The sequence below is a fragment of the Trichosurus vulpecula genome, chromosome 4, assembly GCF_011100635.1.
Source record: "Trichosurus vulpecula isolate mTriVul1 chromosome 4, mTriVul1.pri, whole genome shotgun sequence".
NCBI lineage: Eukaryota > Metazoa > Chordata > Mammalia > Diprotodontia > Phalangeridae > Trichosurus > Trichosurus vulpecula.
Genome location: NC_050576.1, coordinates 324,838,174 through 324,846,707, shown reverse-complemented (window position 1 = coordinate 324,846,707; position 8,534 = coordinate 324,838,174). Strand labels below are relative to the sequence as shown.

Here is an 8,534-nt window from a genome sequence, read left to right as displayed (position 1 = left end):
GCTCAGTGATTTTAGGGAAAAAAAACCATGGAAAGTCTTGAATGAAATAATGAAGAGCAACATGAGCAGGACCAAGAGAACACTGTATTCAGTAACAGCAATATTTTTTTAAGAACAACTTTGAGCAAATAAGTTATCTTGTCTATTATAAATACCCAAATTAACTATAAAGGACATATGAAGAGAGATGCTATCTGCATCCAGAGAAAGAACTGATAAATAGAAGTATGTATAGAATAGTTTTACATATATGCATACATATGTAAATGTGTATATGTTTGTGTGTGTGTGTGTATGTGTGTTATTTGTGTCTAATGGTAGCCTCCTCTAGGGCAGGAAAGGAGCAAAGGAAAAAAAGTAAAAAAAAGTGTATATGATAATTTTTGTTGTATATTTGAAAAGAATAGCAAGTTGTACATAGTAGATTTTCAGTCTCATTTACAATCATGTCCTTATTGTACTATGTTATAGAAATACTTGCTTAATTCCACAAATTAAGAATAAAATAAAATAACATAAAAAGACATACCTTGGACACCTTGGGTCCTTGATTAGAAAGAGGATGTTACGAAGAAGTACAAAAGAAGGCAAAGGGCAGAGTAAAGATGGCATAGTAAAAGATTACACCCGTCAAAGCTTCCCTAATACCTCTTCAAGACCACTGAAAATGCACCAAATTCTGAGTGGGAAAGCCAAGAAAAAATTACAGTAAGTCATTCTTTCCAGTCTAGGGCAGCTTAGTAAGGCAGAAAGAATAGACTGCAAAATGGTAAAGGGACTGAAAATCCGGGCATAAAGATATTCCCAGGACCTCATATTAGCATTGGATACAAGATTGAGTGGCCTTTACTCAGTTCCAGGCCACAGTTCCCAGAGAGAAATTCATGGCCAAGAGGTAGCAAGGGCTTTACCTGTTTAAGGACCACAGCACAGACCAGAATGGCAGTGAACAGACCTCTTCCTAGATCACATCACACTGGAAGCACCAAAAACTTCCATCTCCCCAGACCAAGCTGTGAAAACAGAAGGCCATAAAAGATAGAAGCTCAGGCCGTATATCTCCCCCATTTCCTACACTTCTAGAGGTGAGCAGAACCGAGCTCTAACATAAAATCCAAAGTCACGAAGTAGGCTTGAAAAATGAATAAACAATGAAAAGAATCTGACCATAAAAAGCTACTGTGGTGATAGGGAAGTTTAAGACACAAAGTCAGAAGATAATGACTTGAAAATATCTATAACCACAACCTCAAAGGAAAATGCAGATTGGATACAAACCCAACAACAATTCCTAGAACAGCTAAAGAACCAGATTAAAAACAACAACAAAAAAAGATTTAAAAATCAGAGTAGTAGAGGAAAAATTAGCAAAAGGATTGAGAACTATGCCAGGAAATTATGGAAAAGGGAATTAATAGGTTGGTACAAGAGGCAAAAAATATTGAAAAAAGTAACTCCTTAAAAATCAGAATTAGCTAAATGGTAAAAGATGTGTAAATCCTCATTGAAGGAAATAACTCTTAAAATTAGAATTGATCAAGTGGGAACTAATGACTTAAAGAAACAACAAAATAAAATTAAAAGACTTAAAAAAAAAGAAATATGAAATAAATTATGGGGAAAAAACTGACCTGAAAAAGAGATTAATAAGAGAATTTAAAAGTTATTGGTCCACTTGAAAGGCAGGAACAATAACAAAAAGGGTCTTTATATAATATTACAAGAAATTATAAAGAAACAATGAAAAACTACCCAAATATCTAAGAACCAGAGGCACTGTTCATCTCCTGAAAGAAATCCCAAAATGAAATTTTATTTCAGGAATATTATAACCAAAATCCAGAGCTCCTGGGTCAAGGAGAAAATATTGCAAGCAACCAGAAAGAATGAATTCAAACACCATGGAACCAAAGTTAGAATCACACAAGATTTAGCAACTACAGTAAAGGAGCAGAGGGTTTAAAATATATTATCCCAGAAAGTAAAAGAGCTAGGATTATAACCAAAAATAACATACCCAGCAAAAGTGAATATAATTCTAGAGTGGGAAAAACTGAAATTAAATGAAATAGAGGAGTTTCAAGAATTCCTGATTAAAAGACCAGAGCTGAATAGAAAATTTGACATTCTGGAGGGTAGCCAATCAGGCAGGCTAGGCGTGAGCCAGGATGGGGCCTACAAATACCTCCAAGAGCTGTGGATGAAGAAGCAGTCAGATGTCATGCTATTCCTGCTATGCGTGCACTGCTGGCAGTACCTCTAGCTGTCTGCACTGCTACACAAGCCCTGGGCCCACCAGACCCTACAAAGCTGGTGGGCTGGGCTACAAAGCCAAGCAAGGTTATGTCATTTACCATATTCCAGTTCAGCATGGTGGTCAAAAGCATCTCGTTCCCAAGGGTGCAACCCATGGCAAACCTGTGCATCATGGTGTTAGTCAGTTGAAATTTGCCAGGAGCCTTCAATCTGTAGCAGAACATGCTGGCCACCACTGTGGGGCCCTAAGAGTCTTGAACTTGTACTGGGTAGGTGAAGATTCAACCTACAAATTCTTTGAGGTTATTCTTATTGACCCGTTCCATAAAGCTATCAGACGAAACCACTACACTCAATGGATCACTAATCCAGTGTATAGACACAGAGAGATTCGAGGGCTTACCTCAGCTGGCCAAAGGAGCCGGGGTCTTGGAAAGGGTCGCAAATTCCACCATACCATTGGAGGGTCTTGTCCTGCTGCTTGGAGAAGACGCAATACTCTCCAAGTACTAATTGGTACACATTAATTTGTAAACTTAAATGTCTAATAAACAACATTGATGACGAAAAGAAGAGAAAATTCGACATTCATATAGAAAAATAAAAATATAACATGTGTGAGAAATCATAAGGGACTAAACATGGTTTAAACTGCTTACACAGCTGTGTGAGAAAATGATACATGTAACCCCTAAGAACTTTATCTTTATTAAGGCAGTTAGAAAGAGTATATACTTAGAGAGACAACATGGATGTAAGTCAATTATATTGGAATGATCTCAAAGATGAGAAGGGTGAGAAAATGGGATGCACTGGGAGAAAGGGAGAGGAAAAATGGCAAAAATTATCTCACATAAGAGAGATATGCAAGGAAGAATTTATACAATGTGTATGGAAGATAAAATGGGGTGACAAGGTGTAACAACAATTCGGCTAGCAGCAGCTGTTGAGGTGTAAGACCCAACAAGACCAGCAACAAGAGCTGCCAGCACAGGTTCTTTTGATCTGCTTTTCTAAGGAAAACAACTGTAAGGGGTTAACAATCTCACTTTAATAAAACATACAGCACCCTGAACTTCAGAGCAAACACAAACAAATTACAAACAGAAAATATCAACAGATCAAATAACAATATTCAACGGACAGGTTTGTGTAATCAAGACATCACATACATCGTTACCAAAAAGAGAAGCATCAGTGGGTTTGGGTTAGGAAGGGGGCGGGGCAGGGGTGGGCAGTTACAATGGCTTGCCCAGAGTCTCAACACTCCTTCCATGAGTGAGTCCCAAAAGTCCTTCAGATCTTATATACCCTTCTCTCGGTCCTGGGGCACTTGATTATCTCAGTTCTGAGAAGCACTCAAAGAACAGTGAAAAGTCCTGTTTTGCTGGCCATTACATTTGTAAGGCAAGACTCATCAAAGGTACTTAATTACCTCAGCGTTCCAAAGGAGAAGACAACAAAAAGCCCAGCCCTGACACCATTACCTTGTCTTAGTGCTGAGAAACACTCCAAGACAAAAAGATCCCATTTTACCTGCCCCATTCAAACAATCAATGATTGGCATGGAGCATGTGGAAATTGTTATATACTTAAGCTGCAGTTATCCATGAGATATATTTGCCAATTGCAAAAAGACCCAAAAATATTCTCTAAGTGAACAAGATTATTATGTACTATTACATCATCACATTGGATTATTTCACTTCTTTTTAAAAATCATTTTTAAAAGATTTTCTTTTTAAAAAATTAGCTTTGGAGGAAGCCCCTATCTTTAATCTTTTGTTTTAAGCCTATTCATTTTTTTAATTGCTTCTTACTCAATAAACTCTAGTGGTTACCTATTACTTCTAAGATGAAAGATAAAATCCTTTGGCTTTAAAGCCCTTTACAATCTGGTCCTTTTCTATGTTTCCAATTGTCTTATACTTAAAAAATTACACACATAGACATATGTGTATGTGTTTGTATTCATACACATACATATACATTAGAAAACAACATAGTTATAGACCACAGTCAGGTTTTATACAAGCTAGACTAATGGTAGGAGTGATAATTGAAACTTATATTCACAGCAATGTAGGTAATAATTCTGCACTAAAGTCCTATCCTGATCTTTCATAATGAAATGGAGGTGATTCCAGATTTCCTACAGCTACATCCTAGAAAACTGGAGATTCGACCAGGATACAGTAGTACTTTGCTTAAGTATTCCTTATCTCCTTATGAAAACAAGTCTGGTCAGCAAAGCAAGATGTTATGATTCCTATAGTCTCAAGACACCCATTAAGTCAGAAAAGCTCTTTATTATCTCACACCAATATAGCTAGAGGTTGTCAGAAAGTTTCATCATTTGGGTTTTAATTTGTAGCATATTCTTTATAGATTTTTTTAAAAGAATCTCCATCTAGGAATTAGTTTCTCCACATATACTGAGTTTAACCCAAGCCCTCCCCAACAATAAGTGCTTCATGAGTCTCTAGCCACTTTCTTCCTTTCCATCTGACCATCTGTCCATATAACAGAGGTAGAGAGGCAAATTAGGTTCCAGGGATAGCTTCGTCACCAAGGAAAGTTAGCTTATTCCTTGTAGGGAGAGGAAAGCTGATGAATATTGGTCCTATTATACTTCTTCCCCCCTATACTGAATAAGTTGAGATTTTGTTTCTTTTAAAAAGATTTCCTTTAAAATTTCTTATCTTCTTTTTATTAAAAAGCAATATTCTTTTCCCCACTCTTCAATTAAGAAAGAAAAAAATACAAAAAACCAAATTTTTTTGTAAGAAATATGCTTAGTCATAAAAATTCAATATTGGCCATTTGAAAAAATGTATAATTCATTTTACGTCTTGAATCTACCATCTCCCCCTTAGAAACATGTTCTATCATCAGTTCTTTTTCCTCTTTCTTTCATTTCTTATAGGTATATGCCTAATAGTGATATCTTTGGTTTGAAGGCTATGCATAATTTAGTAATTATTTGGCATAGTTTAAAATTTCCAGAGCTTTCTCAAACAAGGTTTTGCTTCTCAGATTCTTTGTTCCCTTTCACCAAAGAAGGTCATTGAATAATACAAATTTTTAGCATTTATCATATATCTCTTAATAAAAGGTATTTCTCTAAATGCCTTTCTGATAAATAGGACAAATTCATTAGGAACTATTCCTACTACTTCAATCTTATTCAATAATTATGATAGTCTGTTAATTTACCATTTCTATAATAGTAGGTAAGTTAGGATCTCAAACTACAATAATTGTTTGAGAAAAAATATGTAGAATACAGCACTTTCAGAAGAATATTATTACATATATTTTTAATTCTTGTCCTGCCCCCTAGGTTTAAGGGAAGAAATACTGTTTTTGTAGGTTGATGAAGTGAACTGAATTAAAAATTACCTATGCAAATGCAGTAGATTAAAGTAACGATGGATTGATGCTTAGAACAGCATCATTCTACAATGTTTATGCTTCATTTTTAGATAACTTCTGGAAATACCTATTCAGCAGTCTATTTCAGCATAGTCAGACTGCTTTGGAGCTCACCATCCTAACTTTTTTCCATTCTTTCTTTTTTTTCCCAGTTGCATAATTGCAGACATTTGCCCCTTGACAGCTGTGTCATTGTATGGCCTATGTGAAGTACAGGATGCTCTTTTGACACTGCTTATGGTGAGCATTCACTCTATACACCTGGCTAGTGCATGTACCAGGCTCGTGATGGGACAATATGGCCATTTAATGACAGAGCTGTGAATGTGTGTAAGGAACAAAATAAATGGGAGAAAAAGTGAACTAGGATAAATCCTTGAACATGAAAAATCTTCATGAGTACCAGGTTGAACAACAGTCAAATGGAAGGGAAGAAGGTGTCAGGAGACCCAAGAAGCACTTATTGTTGGGGAAAGCTTGGGCTTAAATTCAGTATAAGTGGAGACACTAATTAAGTCCTAGATGGAGATTTTTTTTAAAAGAAGAAGCTATAAAGAATATGCTACATATTAAAACAAATTTATTTATGTTTGCCTCAGTGAAACCTACCCCATCACACAGTCTTGAGGCATTCTTTTAGGCTCCCCTAGTTTTACCTGATGGCAGTAAATTTAAGGTAACTGATTTTATGCTCCAGTTTTCTTTGTGTATGTGTTATATAAGCAGAAAATACAGCAAACCAAGTCAAATATGATCTCAGCTCAGGATTGTGTTTTAAATTATTACCCTGCACTTTAAGCAATTTTAAGTGGTTTCTTCAAACAGTAATACTCAAAAGTCCCAGTGATTTGATAGAGCCAAGTTGCTTAACTGAATTGATTTTATTTTCAAACCATATCACTTCAAGTTTCACACATGAATGCAACTCTTAAAGCACAACATTATAGAAAAGCCATTTATTCTAGTTTGGGATCTGATTTCTTGCATATAATCCTTGTAGATTTGGAAAAGCAGAGTTAAGTCAAAGTCTATGTTTGTGGTCCTTCCATTGATTTATATATACTGTACATGCATGAACATGCAGACATATATTTGTTTTCTATGTTTAGAATACCTTTAGAATGAATAAAATATTGTTATTTAGATTAAAAGTGATAATTTCTATAAGAGGCTTTAAATGATTTATGTATTTCAAGACTTTTATGATCAAAAACAGAAAGAAAAGGCAACTGTCCTATGTTAGGAAAGAGATACAATGCCTTTTTGATCTGTTCCCTAGAAAATAAAATCTTGTCTAAGAATAACTGGTTTTGATATTGCCATCAATTGTGTCCCTCCCTCAATATACAGTAGTGATGGTATTAAGGAGTGATGGTTGGTACTATATCTTTACAAGTCACCAATTGGTACTTTCAGCTTGAGGTCTCCTCTTCATTTTGCAGTATGAATAGAACTAAACCACTAGTTTAGCTACTGTCTGAGTGGATGGATAGCCCTAGACTTTGTATGTCTTCAATTAACTCATTTTCAGGGTTTTTGTCTATGGGGTATAGCTATTCCTTCAAATTTCTTTTTTTTTTGCAATTTTTTTTGGAGGGGGAAGGCAGGGCAACTGGGGTTAAGTGACTTGTCCAAGGTCACACAGCTAGTAAATTTGTCAAGTGTCTAAGGCTGGATTTTAACTCAGGTCCTCCTGACTCCAGGGCCAGTGCTCTACTCACTACACCACCTAGCTGTCCCTTCCTTCAAACTTATAATAAGCTTGGCTAGTTTTGCTCTCTTCTGTTCAGATACTACTCCCTCACTTTCTTCCCTCAGCAAGACCTAAAGAACCATTACTCACATATAGATTCAATGGAATCGTTATAGTGAAAAAAAAAGTAATAATGTTGATTCTAAAAACAATTGTGTGCTCCAATGCTCCTCGAATAACTGAAATTTTAATTCTTCTGTCTTTTACTTCTGTTCCTGTTTCTCCTCAATTTTTCGTCCCCCAAGGAATGCCTAAACATCTTTTGGGAGAATGTCCTTGCAGTGTCCACTTTTCATTGTCCCAAGAGAAAAGAGGATGAATTGCCTCATTAGTCCTCTTCCATGGTGAGTGGCAAGTGGTATTTACTTTCTAATCAGCAAGAGAGGCAAATGGCCTCTTGATTGGCACACATGGGGCCAGATGAATTCATGGACTGGTCAGTTTCCTTTTTGTCTTCTCTCAGAATTGAAGCAATATCCTCACTCACATTCTTGCCAGGCCATCTCTCCACAGTCTCAAATTGGACAAGATGGCAAATTACCAGTTCAAACCCTGGAATGGTCAGATACAAAGTGTTTCTTATCTTTTAAAGGATCCTCAGCCCTACAAAATAGTGTGAAATGCTTTTATTTGCCAAGAGACAGACGATGAAGCATAGATAAGTATTGCAGTGTGTTGCATAATTATCCGCATAATGTGCAACCAGTCATGTACTATATACGTCTTAAATTGCCATATCAAAATAAGATATCATCATCATCATCATCATCATCATCATCATCATCATCACTCATATCTTGTGAACTCTCTTATTACTGACTTAAACAAATATTTAAATCTCTTATTGCAATTTTGCACTTTAGGGGAGCCTTTTCTCCCTTTGATTATAAAGTCCTTACAGGAGGGAACTATGTCATGCTTCTTTTTTATGACCCACAGTGATTTTCATAGTGTAGAGAAAAAATAAGGATTAGATATTTATATTTCTCAAAATATAATATCTCTTTGATAACATATTCAGTATATCATTAAACATTTATACGCATACACTTTTGTAACACCAAGGCTATGTTGAAAAACAAACAAAAAA

General features: G+C 35.8%; 1 pseudogene; it reads left to right on the top strand.

Annotated features, from left to right (window-relative positions):
* The first annotated feature begins 562 nt into the window (after window positions 1-562).
* On the top strand, window positions 563-2,783 carry LOC118847190 (annotated as a pseudogene).
* The last annotated feature ends 5,751 nt before the right edge of the window (window positions 2,784-8,534 follow it).